This window comes from Rattus rattus, chromosome 3 (genome assembly GCF_011064425.1).
Source record: "Rattus rattus isolate New Zealand chromosome 3, Rrattus_CSIRO_v1, whole genome shotgun sequence".
NCBI classification, from domain to species: Eukaryota; Metazoa; Chordata; class Mammalia; order Rodentia; family Muridae; genus Rattus; species Rattus rattus.
Window position 1 is genome coordinate 71671344 of NC_046156.1, and position 19472 is coordinate 71690815.

General features: G+C 40.0%; 1 non-coding gene and 1 pseudogene across 1 annotated transcript; one reads left to right on the forward strand and one right to left on the reverse strand.

The window, feature by feature from the left end:
* The window catches only part of LOC116895814, a 41149-nt pseudogene extending 22111 nt beyond the window's left edge, over positions 1 to 19038 (forward strand).
* LOC116897544 lies at positions 10023 to 10154 on the reverse strand. Its single transcript, XR_004387558.1, has one exon. It is a non-coding gene; the product is annotated as a small nucleolar RNA SNORA17 (small nucleolar RNA).
* Positions 19039 to 19472: the final 434 nt, after the last annotated feature.

Sequence of the window (19472 nt, forward strand, 5' to 3'; positions counted from 1 at the left end):
TGGCCATGTTCACTACATTAATTCCATGAGCATGAGAGATCTTTCTATGTTCTGATATCTTTGTCATTCTTTCTTCAGGGACTTGAAGTTCTTGTCATACAAATCTTTCACTTGATTAATGATACACCGAGATATTTTTATTATTTGTGGCTATTGTGAAGGGTGTTGTTTCCATAATTTCTTTGTATGAAAGGGGGGGGTACTGATTTCTTTGAGTTAATTTTGTATCCAGACACTTTGCTGAAGTTACTAGCTGTAGACTTTTTTTTGGGGGGGTCACTGATGTAAACTATCATTTCTTCCTTTCCTATTTATATCTCCTTGATCTCCTTTTGTTGTCTTACTGCTCTGCCTAGAATGTCAAGTATTATTTTGAATAGATAGGAGAGAATGGCAGCCTTGTTTTGTCCCTGATTTTAGTGGGATTCCTTCAATTTTCTCTTCATTTAATTTTTTTGTTGGCTATTGGCTTGTTGTATATTGCTTTTATTATGTTTAGGTATATGCTATCTCCAAGACTTTTGAAATGAAGAAGTACTGGATTTTGTCAAAAACCAATCTGGTCCTGGATTTTTTTTTTGGTTGGGAAAATTTTAATGATTGTTCTAATTCTTAAAGGTTATAGCACTGTTTAGATAGTTTGCCTGATCTTGATTTAATTTTGGTAAGTGTTATTTGTCCAGAAAATCATCTATTTCATTTAGATTTTCCAGTTTGGCAGGGGATACAGGTTTTTGAAGTAAGACCTAATGAATTTTTAAAATTTTCTCAGGTCCTGATTTTGTTAATTTGGATACTGTTTCTCTTTCTCTGCCTTTTAGTTAATTTGGCTAAGGGTTTATCTATCTTGTTGATTATCTTTGTTGATTTTCTCAAAGAACCAGCTTTTGGTTTTGTTGACCTTGTGTGTTTGTGTGTGTGTGTGTGTGTGTGTGTGTGTGTGTGTGTGTGTGTTGTTCTCTTTGTTTCTAATTGACATTTTAGGGCTGCTGTTAAGTTGCTAATATTCGATTTCTCCAACTTTTTAATGAAGGCACTCAGTGCTGTGAATTTTCCTCTCAGCACTGCTTTCATTGTGTCCCACAAGTTTGGGTATGTTGTGTCTTCATTTTCATTAAATTCCAGAAAATAATTTCTTCTTTCTTGACCAAGTAATCATTGAGTGGAGAGTTGTTCAGTTTCCATGAGTATGTGGGCTCTCTTCTTTTCTTTTGTTGTTGAAGTTCATCCATGGTGATCTGGTAAGATTCATGTGGGTTTTTTTTTTTTTCTCAATCTAGTAACCGTTGAGGCTTGCTTTGTGACTGATTATATGGTCAGTTTTGAAGAAGGTTGCATGAGGTGCTGAGAAAGTCTATTCTCAGGTTCTGTAGCTATCTGTTAGGTCTACTTGGTTTGTACCATCTTTTAGTGTCATTGCTTCATTGTTTAGTTTTTGTCCATTGGTGAGCTTGGGGTATTGAAGTCCCCCAAACAACTGGAGCAGGGGGCTATCCCTAAAGCTTTTGCAGGTCTGTGGAAACAGTTCTTCTAACTGGATTGCCTTCTCCTGACCTCAGTGGGAGAGAATGCATCTAACCTTGTGGAGATTTGATGTGCCAGGCTGGGAGGATACCCAGCGGGTTCCCAACCCTCTCAGGGCAGAAGGGAATTGGGGACGGGAGGAGCGATTGTGTGAAGGGGGTAGGGGCAGCAATTTTGGTGTAAAATGGATAAATAAGTAACTTAATGAAAAACAAAGTCACGCAGTGAGTGATAATGATGTCATCAGGACATGAGGGATTCCTGGAAAGTTCTACACACATGCATAAAAAGCCATGAGTTACATCTCTGCAAACCTGTTATACTGGCAATGTAAGCCATTCTGCTGTTGTTTAAGGATACGCTGCGAAGATGCAAATCATCAGCGAGCTGGCAGAAAATGCTTCGCATTCAGCACCTGCACAGCTCGGCTGTCAGGAGGACCATTCCCAGGGAAAAGTTGCTTCATAACAAGGGGCATCATTTCTGAGCCATTCCACATGCTATCCTTCTCTTTTGACAGTCAGAGTAAGAATGTTTCCTTTTCCCCTTTCCAGCTGGTAATCATTAACATATACTTGTTAGAATAAATAACTCTAGGCTTTTAACCCCATTTCTCTATTGTATATTTGGGTTTTTCTTTTCAGTTACAAGACGGAATAATATTGTGGTCCCATTCTTCACGGTTTGGACCTCCTTTCTTCCCCTCTCGCTCAATAAAAGAGAAATCTGAAGGAAAGCGTATCTGGCGCGAATCTCTGCGGTGAGGCTGCGATATGTCTTATTTTGTTCTTATGTTTTAAACATGAAACCCTCCATAGAGGGAAAGGTTCTCAGGTCATGCTGAATATCGACACGGAGTTTCACATTGCTCAACTCCATCCAATCTAGTGGTCAGTCCTCGTTTTTGGTTTGTTTCCATATGTTGAGGTATTGGGGGAAAAGGTTACCTCCCTGTCCATGTGGCTAATATCATTGAAACTATAATGCTAAAATACGGCTTTAAATAGCTTTACTGCTGAGATGGATTTTTGCCATTTTGCTGTCTCTTTGCTTGTTTCTAGCTGTAGCTAGGCAGGCAGTGAAAATACCCTTTATTTGAAATACAGTATTCTTAAATTACTTTATGTGCATTATTTTATTGCCCCTTAAGCTTATTAGACTACTTAGTAGCTCCTTTGAATGTGCGAGGAAATTGAAATTCATAAAAAAATAATAATCAAGTGTATGAAACTAGCTCTCAGTCAATAGTGCAGAAATTACCCAGAGCTCCGTGTCGGATGGACATTAGCCGTTGGCTCCTGAACTCTAATGTGATACCTGCCTCCAATGGCCACACCTTGAATACACTCTGACAATACTTGATTTTGGATTTTTTTAAAGATAAGGAAGTCATAGGGTCAACCTACACCACCCCCTGTCCTCCCTCTCTCTCTTACTTCCTCCTCCCACCTCTCTCTCATTCTCTCTTTTTCCTTCTCTCTTTCCTCCACTACCCTCTCCTTCCTCTCCTTCCCCCTCCCTCTGTTCTTCCCTTCCCTTCTCTTCCTTCCCCTCATCTCCCTTTTCTTCTTCTCATCCCTCCTCTCCCTTCCCCTCCCTTTCCTTTCCCTTAGACTTTTTCTTCTATCCAAACCCCTCGTAGCCATTGTCATGCTGTTCTTTCCTATATTTCTTTATATATGCTTTTTATATTGAAACTAAAAACAAAGACCTAATGACTGACCTCTTCACTTCACCATAATACTTTGAAATTTACTTGAGGTTACTCTACTACACTGAGAGCGGCTAGTAAGACTGTTCATCAATTGTAACTTCTAATAGGGTAAATAGGTTTTATAGCACAGGCCTTTTTTGTTGTTGTTGTCGTCATTTGTTTCAGTCAGAATTTATTATTTGTGCTGTTGACACAGAGGTAATATTTGGCATACGTAGAAATGGTAAAACTAGTCATAATAATGTTTTAGGTTATAGGAGTTGCCTTATTTTTCTGAATGGAAAATTTCTGTAGTCTCAAATCATCTAACTGGACTTCTTCTGTTGCCTCACAGAGAATCCCACACATTTTACTAACATAAAACTATTTTTTCTGCTGCCAAGAGTATTGCAATCCTTAATATGAATGTTTACAGTCACAATGCAATCTTGGTTCATTAACTCAGGAACCACCCAATTACATTGTGAAGAACTCTACATACAAATGAGCAGTAGAGACTCAGGCTGGGTCAGACTAGTGTGTAATGAGATTATCTATAAGAAAGCAGGCCGTTCAGAGCCATCTCTGACTCTGATCTGCAGTGATGGCCACTTTGAAGAGCTCTTGATTTGATATCAAATGACACAGATTGCTTATGTGACACACATCCATTGGTTAACGGCACATCATAATTAGATGATTGTTTTTGCTCTCTTTCTCCTGTCATTTATATTTAACAATGACAAGAAAGCCAGTAATACTTTTTATGATGTAGTAGCATAGGTATTTTTCTCTAGGTATTTGTTGTATTTAAAAAAGAACATAAATGTTTAAACTCTAAGACAGATTCCATCATGTTCTTAAATGGTTCATGATTTAAGCCAAAGCAACACTAGTGACTAAAACCTTTGTCTTCTCATCACTAACCCTGCTGTAAAAGTTTTCTTATTTCATTAGGCTATTATACAAAAATGTGTCTGATGTTGTGGCCACGGGGAACCTTTTAAGGGTAAAGCAAGAAAACTGAGAACATCTGTACTTACTTTCAGTAACTCTAGAGCTTTCTATAAAATGTCATGACAGAGCAGAACACTGGGGTCCTCAGATATGAATGGCTGTCAACAGCCTCCCATCAAACAGAATGTCTACCACATATCTTATCTGAGATCTCTTTAGGAAAAGATCAGTTTTCTTTTAATTAAAGAAAAATATCTTAACTGACTAAGTGATGAACTTTTGCTTGAGGAAATACTTGATTATGGCTTCTAGTTATATTTGTCTGTATTTCCTGTTGCAATGAGACTTGTGCTATAAATCCTCAGTGAACACATGTGTGCACGTGCTCACACGCACACACGCAAACACACACACAAACACAAACACACACACATACACAAACACAAACACACACACATACACATATACAAACACAAACACAAACACACACACACACATAGCACATGTGTCTTAAGAAAAGATAAAGAAATCATTTTAATGTAGTTCCATCTCTACATAATTTCAAGATCACAGAACCAAGAGAAGTTATTCAGTCAAGAAAGGAGGGGGTAGCTGCTGCCACTTGTACAACTCATTTTGCATTCCCTCGGGTATGCATTTCTGCTGTTGAGTTTGGAGAAAAGTAAATTGTATAACAAAATAGTCATCCACAACACGGAAAATAGTCTTTATTGTCAGTCTTGACCTAGAAAGACATTCTTTACTGGCTTAGTCTAAATGAAGTATCTTTACATAGCATTTTTAGCCTTCGCAAAGCTCAGTTTTAGAAAGAGCCAACGTATGGTATGAATAAAAGCAATATCTCAATGCTCTAGACAGTGTGGTGGAAGGAGAATCACCAGCCCATTGGTGATTAGGTACAACCGAATATTTATCCAGGCCCACAACTCTGGGATCAAGGTCACACTCATAATTTCCTTGACTCTCCTCCTGCATTTGCACAGTCATTGCAGATGGCTCCATCGCTTCCAATATCATACTGAGATTTTAAACTATGTACACTATCAGATATCATAAGCATTTTGAAATTTGTGGTAGCAGAGGAATGATCTCATTCCTCAAGTATAGCATCCATGGTTCTGAAAATTCAACTTTCCTATCTGACACATTCCAAAGACCATGTTAGCAACCAAAATCCCTCAGGAAAAGTGAACCACTGTTCCCAGTAGTCACTCCCATAAACTGGCTTGGAGTTTACATGAATAATGTTCTCCAGATGTCGAATAAACGAATCTGACTGATAAGAGGGAACTCAGTCCTCATTTCATGTAAAGGTATTACTGTTCTACAGTAAAACCTCTAGTCTTATTGAACTGGGTGAGGTTACGGGGGCAGCGGATTGCTAAACCTTTTTACATCTATTCTGTCTCTGCTGATTTTAATACAGTCAAAGGTGTTGGGGCACAGTGCCGGTTTTTGACAACTAGTGGTGTAGTCAATGTAGTGTGAATGCTAAACAAGTCTACAGAACAAAGATAAACACCTTGGAAAAGTGGATCCAAGCTTTAGGCTGGACTGACCATACATGGACCTTAGAGGAAACTAAGGGGAATGGTACTGAGGATGCACCATCTCATGTGTATGTGTGTGTGTGTGGGTGGGGAACCAACAAGGAAGCACCATCCGGGCATGTGGTTTGGTGGGGTGAGAGCTATCAATCTCAGGTAGCTAAAGATAACTCCTATTTAGAGATGATGCTCTCATGCTCTCTTTTAAAGGATGCAGAAAGCATCTGGGAGTTGAATGATGAGCTTTTCATTCACACAAATAACTAAAATACATAATTAAAATCACTAGCAAATAATTTCAAAATACCACAAAAACCTCTCTGCATTTGGGAATGGATCTGTAAGTCCTGATTAAATTTATTCAAATTTAATCTCTGTGTTTCTTCAAAAGGAAATTCCACTATAAAATGTGCTTTAAACAAAACAAAAACAAACAAGCAAATAAAAAACAAAAAATGAAACAGATAAACTCACCAGTTAGTAATACATGGTAGTAGGGTAGAAGGCTGAATCTAGAAAACGAAATTTTACCTTCTTTTCTTGACAGATAGAATCCATGTCCATATAAAGCCTAAAAGAGAGGCCACTTTATTAATTTTTAAAAATTGCCTGTAGAATGTGATTTCCACATATATTTCCCATCTATTAAATAAAAGGACATTTTGTCAAAATTGTACCATCCTTTGCTTTTCTCTTTCAATCTGGGAAATGGACATCTTTTAAGTGCTTTCAAATACATAATTTCTGAGTCATTTCAATTCTGGATTCTCTATTGTCTATCACGTGTTTTTTCCATTGTACTTTGTATTGGCTCAATAAAAAACTAATTAATTCTGAGGTCACTTTCAGGAAGAGATTCTAATTCTCAGATTAAAAAAATTGAAAATATAGATCCAGGTAAGCATTCATTAAACATAGTATAAATTTTACCCTGGAGTTATGAGAAAACAGGTGAAACCAGAGAGAACCTTACTCTTGTCCTAGGGTAGATCCACCTGGAGGAGTTGAGAAGTTGTTCCAGTCATCTACTGAGTTAATTCCTTTACTTGGGACCCATAGCCTAAGTGGCAGACAGAAATATCACTTCAGATGAGCCCTAACACTAATGAAAAAAGCAAGAGAGTGGTTCTCCGGTCCTTAACATTAAAAGTGTAATGAATTGAGGAATTTAACTTTGCCCTCTGCTTCTGTCCCCTTTGTCCTGGCCCTCCTACTTGGCCAGAGCTCAGCTTCAAAGAACCTGCAGGCAACTTACAGTTCTCTCTGACTCACACTGGGCATTTCTCTCTAGGCCACTAATCTAATAAATGATTCAGCCTGACTGCTGAATTGATGAGTCTCCGGGGTGAGCTGTAGGAAGAACAAGTTTTTTCCGAAGGCTGAAAAGTACTGGGCGAATTTTCTGGAAGGTTTGCTAAAAAGAGCTTTTCACACAAATGTAGCCATAATGCTTTAGAAGAAACTTCTATTGTATGCTATTGTGTACTTACCGCAAGTGTTTCATCGTCCAGTTATTAGCTTTCTGACGGTGAGAAAGACATACAGATTTCTATTTACCTTGATCTTTGAGGACTTTGTAGATCTTGGAATGTAATATTCTGTATTTCAACATCTTTAAATATATAGAGACTTTTGTTTTGTTTCTTCAGATGATCATCCCTATAGAATAAGCATTACTCTAGGGTGGTCAGATATTATCTACTAAAATACATACTCATGACTGGGATACAAGGCAGATGGAACTTCTGTGCATTCAAAGCCATTTCATGTTGACATATAAACAGTAAGAAAATGTATTTAATTTACTTTTTGTTAATAAGAAATGATGCTAAAAACAACAGTATTTTAACTCATTTTTTTTTCTAAAAAGAATGACAATGTGAGTGTAAATATGAATAATTGCTATTCACTGTTTTTACATGTTGGGCTCCCATTATTCTTACTGTCCGAATAAATACATTGCAGTAGCAACATCATGAGATTTCAATTACTGTCTATTGCTATGATTAAAACCGTGATCCCAAGCAACTTGGGGAAGGAAGTTACACTTTCATATTATAATCTAATGTCAAAGCGAGTTGAGGTAGGAGCTGCAAGCAGGAACCTGGTGGCAGGAACTGGAACAGATGTCAGGGAGAAGTACTGTTTACTGGCTTGCTCCCCAGGACTGGCCGAGCCTGTTTCCTTATAGACCTCAGGACCTTCCTCTGTGAGATATGGAACCTCTCACATCAATCATTAACAAAGACAAAAAGCTACAAATGTTCCTAATGTTGAATAATAGGAAAGCATATCTTCAACGGTGGTTCTCTCTTCTCAGATAACTTTAGCTTTTGCCAAGTTGACACAAAACAAACTATTATGACTTGGGATCACAAAATAAAGGGGATTTAGAAACTGATACAATATGATAATTTAATATATTTCTAAATGATAGACATGTATTAGGGAAAAGTTTACAGTGTCTGGAAGTTTTCACTTTACTTGTGGCCTGGGAGTATAGCTCAGAGACAGAGCATATGGTAAGCACACACAAGGCCATGAGCCTAGTGATGAACTCCATCACCATAGACAATTCATAGGTTGAATACTTGTTTATCATGCAAAAAGACTGACTGAGAGAATTCTTAGTACTACAAAAGTAGGAAAATAAGGGTGAAATATGTTATTTTTAACTTTACCTGTTAGTGTTAGGTCACAAACTAGGCCAAATGGCAGTGCTTCTGATAATGTCGCAAGACAATGACCTGAGCCTACCCTGGCCCTGGTCAGATCCTTATTAGACAAACAGTAATTTCTCCCTTCCTCCCTTCCTTCCTTCCTTCCTTCCTTCCTTCCTTCCTCCCTCCTTCCTTCCTTCCTTCCTTCCTTCTTCCCCTCCCCTTCCCCTTCCTTCTCTTCCTCTTCTTCTTCCTCTTCTCCTTCTCCTTCTCCTCCTCCTCCTTTTCTTTCTCCTCCTCTTCCTCTTCCTCATTTTCTTCTTTTTCTCTTCTCCTTTTTCTTCTACTATAAATAATCTTTTAAAAACTTTTTATTGTTTTTGTATGTGTGAATTTCACATCATGCATTCCAATCCTACTCAACTCATCTCCCCTCATACCTGCCCTCCACACTTGCAACCCCACCCAACAGAACTTTTAAAAATCTCTTGTTGGAAGCTGTAGTGTCACAGTGTATCCCACATTATACCGTTTTGTCCACTCTTCTATACTTGCAAATGTTCATTGCAATCTGTCATTGGTCTTGTAAAAGGCCTCTGGCTCCTGCTACACCAGCAATACTGCCACCTCACCCAGACTCCTCTCAGGTATCTCATCATTGCCCTATGTCACAGAGATCCTATAGTTTTGAATCTGTAGGATAGGACCCTTCGTGAACTCCAGCAGTTCATCAATGAGGTAGATGTTGGAGTGGACCAATTCAAAGCCCTGGATTTGGGTCTGAGTGGTATCTGAGCTGGTCAGCCTGCCAGCTATCCTATACTCCTACCACTTGCCACCTCTCCTGCCTTGTCCAAGCTGGCCCATCCAAGGCCACCACCAGCAAGGGGCAGAACTATCTCTCCCACTCTCATGGTCTCCAGGATCGCTTACTGGTGACACCCAGAACTAGGACCAGCTCTACTATGATGCTCAGGCAAGGTTCAGGTTCCACTCTCCAGAGTACTAGAGCTGTCTAGGGGTGAGCACAGATCTCCTGCTCTTACATCCCCAGGGCCAGCTCCCTCATCGTGTCCAGTCAAGGAGTGGGGCCAATTCTGCTCAGCCCTCAGACATCAACATGTCCCTGGGTGGCAGTCCAGACCAGGGACATCCACCTGACCTTTGCCACAATAGAACACTGCTGCTATAGGGGCATGGACCTAAATGTGCCCCTTCCCCCAGAGGCAGCAAAGGCCAGGACCCAAAGATGGTCCTATATGGCATCTCTGGCTACTCACATCAGGCTGTTCCTCACTACCCTCAAGTATCCAGTTCTGTCTCTCTTCACTGTACCCACATCCTTCTGTTTCTCCTTCTCTTCCATTTCTAAACCTCATACTTGCTGCTCTTAGTGATACCTTGGGTCTCTGAGTGTCTGGGTTGTTTCAAGAATGCTCTCAGGAGTACTATGCCCTGCTCATGCATTATGGCTCCCAGCAGAGGTCATCTCAGCATGGTCTTTCCTGACAGCTGTGGGAGCTCATTCAGATCTGAGAGGTGCCTGGTTTACTCAGGCTATCTCCCTGTGAGGGTAAGGTGGGGGAGGAGAGAAGGGACCCCTGAAGACAGACTGGTGGTCATCTCAGGCTACTAAGCATTCAGATGTTAACAGGTCAGAACACTGAGCATAGACATGGCCTCTCTCCTTTCTGCCACCTACTGATGTACATGTGACACAGCAGTCACATCTGCAATGCCTCTAGAGGCAGTCTGAATGGGTCAAAAGAAACTACCTCAGCATTCCTCAGAAACCTGCTCTCTGTGAAGTTTCTGTTTGTAAGGAACTCCACCACTTCTTTTCTCCACCCCAATAGGCATCCGGGTTGTAATTAACCCAAACAACCTGCATCTGTCCAAAGACTCAATTCTGCTTACTCTTAAACAAAATTGACTTGTTTTAGAGCTGTTGTTGTCTACATTTTGAGGCAGCCTGAACGATTGTCCCCCAATAAACTATTTTTCTACATAAGGAATGGTGTAGTTCAGTGGTTTCACCTGAGTACACAGGGTGTCTGTCTTACTTAGGGTTTTACTGCTGTGAACAGACAGCATGACCAAGTCTTATAAAGCACAACATCTAATTGGTGTTAGTTATAGGTTCAGAGGTTCAGTCAAGTTTTGTCAAGGTAGCATCCAAGTATACAGGTATGCAAGTACAGGAGGAGCTGAGAGTTCTACATCTTCATCTGAAGGCTGCTAGCAGAATACCTCCCAATGCTGCCATTCCCATGGCCAAGTATATACAAACCATCACATTCTACTCCCTGGCCCCATAGGCTTGTTCAAACATATGAGTCTATGGGGGCCACTCCTAAGCATAACATAATGCAAAATACATTTAGTCCAACTTCCCAAGACCCCATGGTCTATAGCAGTCTCAACGATGTTAAATGTTCAAAGTTCAAGGTTTCTTCTGAGATTCATCCAATCACTTAACTGTGATCTCCAAAGCAAGACAGGAAACCAGCTGGGTAAACACCTTTTGCATCTCCATTTCTGATGCTAAAGTGGTCTTGAGATCTCCTACTCCCTTTTCATCTTTGTTGACTACAACAAACTTCTTCCTCGTGGACTGGATTCACTCCCTGTTAGCAGCTTTCCTCTGCTGGTGTGCCACAGCTCTAGCATCTTTAGCATCTTCAACTTCACAGCTTCTTGTTCAAGTGTCTAGGATCTACACATGATCTTCTGGGCTCCTCTAAAGGGCTGACATCACTTCTCTAGCTCTGCCCTCCATAGCACTCTAAGTCAGGCTGATTCACCGCGGCTGCTGTTTTTGGTGATCATCCCCATAGTACTGGCATCTCCAATATAATGGGGTCTTCTGCTGTAACTAGGCCTTACCAATAGTCTCTCATAGGCTCTCTTCATGTTGCCAAGTCTCAACTCCTTTATATGACCCCTTCAGTCCTTAGCCATCAAGTCCAACTGAGGCTGCACCTTCACCTATGGCCTTCCATGGCCTCTCACAGTGCCAATCCTCAGCTGCTTTTCATGACCCCTTCATGCCTTCAAACCAGTACCACTGGGTGATTCTTATACATTATCAAGTACAACTTCTGCATGAAGTAGAACCTTGGCAATCTCTGGAACACAGCTTTGTTGTACGCTCAGAAAATACTTCCCAGAATGTTTCACCTCAATGATGCTGACTTCTTCTTAATCACTACTAATTTCTTAGCTCCAGCTCACCAGCAATTAATAGTCCCAGTAAAGCAAAGGATTTGCTTTGGTCGTTCTGGTATCTTGTTAATCACAGCTGATTCTTCAGCTGCAGCTAACCAAAACTACAGAATCTTCACCATCAAAACAGCAAGGGACCTGATAAGTCTTTAATCTTCCCTCTGAAATTTCACAAGCCAAACCTCCATTGTTTGCACTTATCTTCCAAGCTTCTATAGAACAGCCAAGAGATGTCTTAATATTCAAAGTTCCAAATCCTTCCATATTCCTCACCAAAACATGGTCAGATTGTCACAGGAGTACCTCATTTCTGGTATCAATTTGTCTTAGGGTTTGAATTCTTGCACAAAACATCATGATCAAGAAGTAAGTTGGGGAAGGGAGGGTTTGCTCAGCTTACACTTTCACATTTCTGTTCATCACCAAAGGAGGTCAGGACAGGAACCCACACAGGGCAGGAATTTGTAAGCAGGAGCTGATGCAGAGGCCACAGAGGGGTGCTGCTTACTGGCTTGCTATGCTTGTTCAAAACACTCTTCATGAGACTTAATCAGAGAACAAAGTCTCTGCTGGGCTTTTCTGAGACTTCCTTGGTCAATGCAATTCATATAGATTTCTTTACCTTAGACTCAAGTAGACTCTACAGACAACAGCAAAAAGCAGCCTCATTCTTCACCAAAATACCACAAAAACAGTCTCTAGGCCACATACTGAAATTCTCCACTTAATCCTCCAGGGCCAGGTCTGCACAGTTCAAATAAATCTCAACAACAAATCTTTCATATTCTTACTTGGATAAGCCCTTAAGCCCCATTTAAAGCATTCTACTGCTTTCCCAATCCAAAGTCCCCAAATTCGTATTCTTCCAGACAAAAGCATGGTCAGTCTTATCACAGTAATACCCCACTCCCAGTACCAACTTCTGTCTTAGAGTTTTACTGTTGTGAACAGACACCGTGACTAAGGCAAGTCTTATAAAGGACAACATTTAGTTGGGGCTGGCTTACCGGTTCAGAAGTTTTGTTCATTATTATTAAGGTGGGAACATGGCAGCATCCAAGTAGGCATAGTATAAGAGGAGCTCAGAGTTTTACATGTTCACCTGAAGGCTGCTAGCAGAATACTGCCTTCCAGGCAGCTAGGATGGGTGTCTTAAATCCCACACCCACAGTGACACATCTACTCCACCAAGGCTATGTCTCCCATAAGAGCCACTACCAGGGCCAAGCATAAACAAACCATCACAGGGTCATTCCCTGTAGCACTCATTAGACAATTACTTATTTTTAACATCCATTTTATTGAGAAAGGCTCTCAGTATTTTGACCAAGTTGACCTAGAAATCAATTTCATTTTACCTCAGCCTCCTAAGTCCCAAGTGTTGAATTTATAGGTGTGTGTCACAAAATATTGTTAATAATATGGATTTTAAATTTTCTCTACATTACAGCAACACTACCAAGTAATCTAAACAGAAGACTTCTGCTGTGGATAAATTATATAGTTTTGAGTTGTTATCCTTTATAATCATGGTTGTAAGCCCACAGAGCTCAGATTAGCCCCACAAACAACATTCAGCCATTAAAGCCATGGTTTTAATACTAAAACTATATTTAAATATCCTGTAGAGATTCAAAGCTCTTTGGGTGTATAAATTTCTTCATAGACCTGTAAAGAACAAAAATAAAAATAGGCAAAGATTAAAACAGACACAGAAGGAACACCCATTCAGAGCCTGCCCCACATGTGGCCCATGCATATACAGCCATCCAATTAGACAAGATGGATGAAGCAAAGAAGTGCAGGCCGACAGGAGCCGGATGTAGATCTCTCCCGAGAGACACAGCCAGAATACAGCAAACACAGAGGCATATGCCAGCAGCAAACCACTGAATTGAGAATAGGACCCCCGTTGAAGGAATCAGAGAAAAGAACTGGAAGAGCTTGAAGGGGCTCGAGACCCCATATGTACAACAATGCCAAGCAACCAGAGCTTCCAGGAACTAAGCCACTACCTAAAGACTATACATGGACTGACCCTGGACTCTGACCTCATAGGTAGCAATGAATATCCTAGTAAGAGCACCAGTGGAAGGGGAAGCCCTGGGTCCTGCTAAGACTGAACCCCCCAGTGAACTAGACTGTTGGGGGGGGGCGGCAAGGGGGGGGGGGGGGGGAGGGGAACACCCATAAAGGAAGGGGGGGGGGGGGGGGGGATGTTTGCCCGGAAACTGGGAAAGGGAATAAAACTCGAAATGTAAATAAGAAATACTCAAGTTAAAAAAAAAAAAAACATTACAGAAAGTTAAATTATAACACTGTGACTATAGAAAGCAGAATTTTGGTGATGTTATTTATAAGAATGAATCATTCATTAAAATTGAACTTTAAAATATAAAAAAAATAGACTATTAACTTTTAAGTGCTTAAATTATTTAACAGGTTTCTTCAGGATCTAGGACTACTATGATATATATTATCAAATTTTGCTACAAGTGTTTATTTACTTTTTTGATGAAAATGATAGATTATTTTTGACTCTGAATGACATTCTTTTTTTAGTGGATATTTTATTTATTTACATTTCAAAGTTCTCTTCTTTCCTGGTTGCCCCTTTGGAAAACCCCTATCCCATCCTTCCTCTCCCTGCTTCTATGAAGGTGCTCACCCACCCACTTCCACCTCTTGCCCTGGCATTTCCCTACACTAAAACATCCAGCCTTCTCAGGACTAAGGGCCACTCCTTCCATTGATAGCTGACAAGGTCATCCTCTGCTACATTTGCGACTGGAGCCATGGGTCCCTTCATGTGTACTCTTTGATTGGTGGTTTAGTCCCTGGGGACATTGAAGGGTCTGGTTGGTTGATATTGTTCTTCATATGGGTTGCAAACCCTTTCAGCTCCTGCAGTCCCTTCTCTAACTCCTCCATTGTGGATTCCGTTCTCAACCCAATGGTTGGCTATGAGCATCTGCCTCTGTATTTGTCATACTCTTGCAGAGCCTCTCAGGAGACAGCTATATCAGGCTCCTGTCAACAAATGTTTCTTGGCATCCACAGTAGTGTGTGGATTTGGTGTCTATATATGGGATGGATCCCCAGGTGGGGCAGCCTCTGGATGGCCTTTCCTTCAGTCTCAGCTCCACACTTTGTCTCTGTATTTACTCCTTTGAGTATTTTGTTCCCTCTTTTTTAAATAATTCTATTTTTATTGGATATTTTATGTATTTACATTTCAAATGTTATCCGCTTCCCCCATACCGTCTCTCCTCTCCCCCTGCTTCTATGAGGATGCTCCCACTCCCACCAACCCTCTCCAATCTCAACACCTTGGCATTACCCTACATTGGGAAACCGAGCCTTCACAAGACCAAGGGCTTTTCCTCCCATTGATTCTGGACAACGTCATTCTCTGCCACATATGCAGCTGGAGTCATGGGTCCCACCATATGTACTCATTGGTTGGTAGAGTAGTCCCTGGGAGCTCTGGTGGGGTTTGGTTGCTTGATTTTTTTGTTCTTCCTGTGGTGTTGCAAACCCCTTCAATAAATTATTTTTAAAATGATGTACTGTTGCTACATAAAAGTTTTGTAAAGCTTTATCAAGGGCAAACCTAAGTTCAAGGGCAACCAATGCAAGTTAATCTTCCCTTTGACCTATACATCTTTCCTCAGGAAACTGCAGCATAATCTGACTATAGGAAGGAAAACACCTCTAGGTGTGCCTTTTGGGGGATGTATGTTCAGGAGGTAACACTGAGCCTTCATGACTTCTAATGCTCTAGACAAGACTTGACAGGGGGAGGGGAGAGGGGATAAGGGAAGATAACATTTGAAATGTAAATACATAAAATATCCAAGAAAAATTATTTTTAAAAAAAGAAGAGGAAACAATCATCCCAATACTTCTACAAACTGATGTCTGAAACTTTCTCTCTTGGTAAGGTACACGGTGAAATATGTCATGGTAATGACTATTGTCGTGCCTACTCAGACCTCCCTTGCTAAATGAGGAAAGAGCAGAGAGTTCTGGTCATATAAGATTGATCAGTGAAATTCAGAGTAGCAATGTGGGTTTTGTTAATGGTGCTCTAGAAGCCATCGATGATCATGTTGAAGTAAGAGGCACTATTTCTGTTTGCTTCTCCCTAATGTTGAACTCAATCTTCACACTCTGTAGGGAGCTTTCCTTATCAGTCAGAAAATTTCATATCAACATACTAGCATCCTGGTTAAAAATCATGGAAGTAGTTAGTGCCTATGGTTCGGAAACATTTACACCCTTAGAATAATTGTTTCTGGGGGTGATCAGATTTATCTTCTCATATATTGAAAGGTTTTTAAATAGTCTTTTATGTTTACAATGTCTTTTACATTGGCAGAGATGGAATTCACTCATCAATCTTAGTGTCTGATGCATAAGCGATGGAAAGTTTTGGCCATGTGAAATGAAGATTTAATAAACTTAATGAATAAAAAAATCTTTCTCCCTGTCCCTCTGCCTCCCTTACTTGCCTGTCTGTCTGTCTGTCTGCCTGCCTACCTACCTATCCATCCATCCTCTATCTTTCTTTCTATCTATCTATCTATCTATCTATCTATCTATCTATCTATCTATCTATCTATCTATCTATCTGTCTATCTGTAAGATGATGTTATTATGCAGCAAGTTGAGTCTCTGATAAGGTGTAGCCTATCATTGGATGAGAAGGAAGGGGGTGTCTAGGAAAGAGAGGAATCAAAATGAAGAATGGAGATGACAGAGGAAGATGATTCCGCTCCAGGTGGTCTAGATCAATTTTATCTTGTCTAGGTGGGTGGTTTCTTTCTTTATTAATTGGCAGTAAATTTATTCTGGGCATGTATTGTGGACTGAGTATTTAACATGTAAATCTGATTGTTCTGTTACAATTTGTTGAGTCTTGATTTTACCAGGTGGGTGGCTGGAACCAGAGAGTTCCCATCTGGCCAGGCTGGCCAGGGTGACTAGCAGGATAGATTACTGGGGCTAGAAGATAGCTAGGCTAACATGGCATGGTGCCACACTGAAACCAGCCACAGCTGAGATAAATTAATGTTAGTTCTATGTGACCTTACAGTGCCAGAACTAACACCAGGGAATGACCCCTGGGTCCAGAGTATCAGGGGCCCAGCGTGGAGCAGTGACAGGTGGGAACTGGTCATGCCTATTTTTTATTTCCTCCACAACATCTATCTATCTATGTATATTATATTATTTGTGTGTTTATGCCTTTCATTTCAGAGCCTCTGTATAAAAGAGAAACAAAACAAGTTGATTTTGAGTGTCTTGAATGTGGGAAGCAGTGATTTTGTTTTATAGCTGCCACTTGTCTAGTTTATGAGTCTCTTTTTCAGTTATCCTCCAGAGCTAGTCTAGATTGTAACTCCTCTTTGTGTTTCCTGTTTGAGATGCTCAAATATCAGGAACAAAAGAAAAATGCCATGAAAAGACGACAGAGAAAACTCTATGTAATCCTTTTATAAGCTTGTCTTATAGGTTAAGTTTTAGTTATGAGAAAAGATGTTTCCTTAAAATTTCTTATAATTCATTTATATATGAATTTAATTACATACATAAATTCTGACATTTTAATTAACTCAGAAATTTTTTCTCTTGAACCAACTATGATTGTTGCCCAGTATACTTTAAAATGAAGTATAAGATATTTTAAGTAATTTTTAAAAGTAGTTAGTCATTTGTGATTCAGACTAAAAAAATTTTGAAACTTAAAATAGGTCAATAAATATATAATTAAATAAAAACCAGAAATGAAAAATTAAAATTCACTCTTGCCCTGCAGAACCTTTTTTTAACCTGTTTATAAGAGAAACCGATTGAAAATTAACCTGAAAGACATAGTTATCTGTACAATAAAAGTGTGACATGTTATTTTTGAAAAGTATATCAAGATAGAGAGATTTCTCCCCTTGCTCCAAAACTGAGAAATTTAAAGAGGCAAAGAGAGAGAACCAAAAACTGTCTTAATAAAACAATGGTGGCTGGAGAGATGGCTCAGTGGTTAAGAGCACTGACTGCTCTTCCAGAGGTCCTGAGTTCAATTCCTAGCAACCACATGGTGACTCACAGCCATCTGCAATGGGATCTGATGCCCTCTTTTGGCGTGTCTGAGGACAGTGACAATGTACTCACATATATAAACTAAATAAATAAAATTTTTAAAAAGAATAAAACAACATTACAAAGCATAAAAGCATGAAGCATAATACTACAAATGTACATTGCAGCAGAATGTAATATATAGAGAGGGATGAAATTTTCAGAGATCATTTCTGTAATTCAAAGAATGTATGCCACATGGCATATTCTTTTAAAATCACAAGTTAATAGGAATAAATAAACTTACCAGGACATAGAGTGCTGTTAAATGTTCAAATAAAATCCAGCAGTTTTCTCAAGTCATTCAGAAAGATAAATCTAGGAATTGGGGGCCATAGTTCAATGACAAAAGTGTGAATTTCTATGTTTCTATGTTTTGGTGCGGTTCTGTGGTCTAAAAAGATAGTGTATTTTGTTAAAGAAATCAGCTAACAGAAAAAAAATCTCATTTTGATAAAATCTCTTTCACAGGACATCACATAGAGAAAGCATTCCTGGTGCAATAAGAAAACCAACGTAGGCAGCAGCGTTGAAGTTGACTTATTGGTGACATGTGACATTCAGTCGTCTGGTCCTAGCCTACCTGGTATAAGGAGGGGCATTTGAAAACCTCAGTGGTCAGATTCCAGGGTTGCAAACGAAAATGGGCCAGCCAATGCCAGAGGCAGGTCCCAATATGTTCTCTGGTGGTTATCCTGGATACGTGGCCTACTCTGACAGCTCCTCCCCTTCCAATGACTCCATGTGGACTTATTTCCCGGTGGTCGCTGGGCAGGATGGTGAGGTGGATGCTGAAGAACTGCAGATGCTTGATACAGTCTGGAATTAGTGGAACTTACGATCCTTTCAGTTTGAAAACCTGTCAAATTATGATCGCCATGTTGGATAGAGACTACACAGGAAAAATGGGATTCAATGAATTTGAGGCGCTTTGGGCAGCTCTTATTGCCTGGAAGCAGAACTTCATGACCATTGACCAAGATCGAAGTGGCACGGTAGACTGTCATGAGATGCGTCAGGCCATCGCTCTCATGGGTTACAGGTTGAGTCTGCAGGCATTAGCTGCAATTGTTAGACGCTACAGCAAGAATGACAGGATTTTCTTTGATGACTATGTTGTCTGCTGTGTGAAGCTTCATGCCCTGACAGATTTCTTTAGCGAAGAGACCACTTGCAACAAGGGATTGTGAACTTCATGTATGAGGGCCTTTTCTTTCTTTGTTTTCGTTTCTGTTTTTGTTTTGCAAGACACAATGACAATTTGAAAGCCTAGCATTCCAAAGGCAGAGATAGGCTTCTGCTTCATTGAAAGAGGACTGGACTACCTAAAATTAAAAGCTCTTGGAACTTTTTTGTATACCTTCCTGTGAAAGCTCCCCCTTTCTGTTATTTAACCTTAAAGCCTGGTTCAATGCAATTACCTTTTTATTTGGGATATATTAATTTTGGAAAAGTTATGACACTGCAGATATATGCGTGCTCTCTTTAAATGTTGCTGATACCAGCATACCTGAGCTTTGGTTCTTTAGCAATAAAGCATATCAGAAGGTTGTCACGTGACCTTGTCTATGAAGCCAAATAACAAAAGTCTAGACTAAACTTCTGTATTATCTAAAAGCTACAAGTTATCCTTTTGATTTTGTTCCTGTCTGTGGGTGTTTCTGGAAGTCAGTCAGAGGGGACATCTGCACTTTGTGCTGTCTTTGG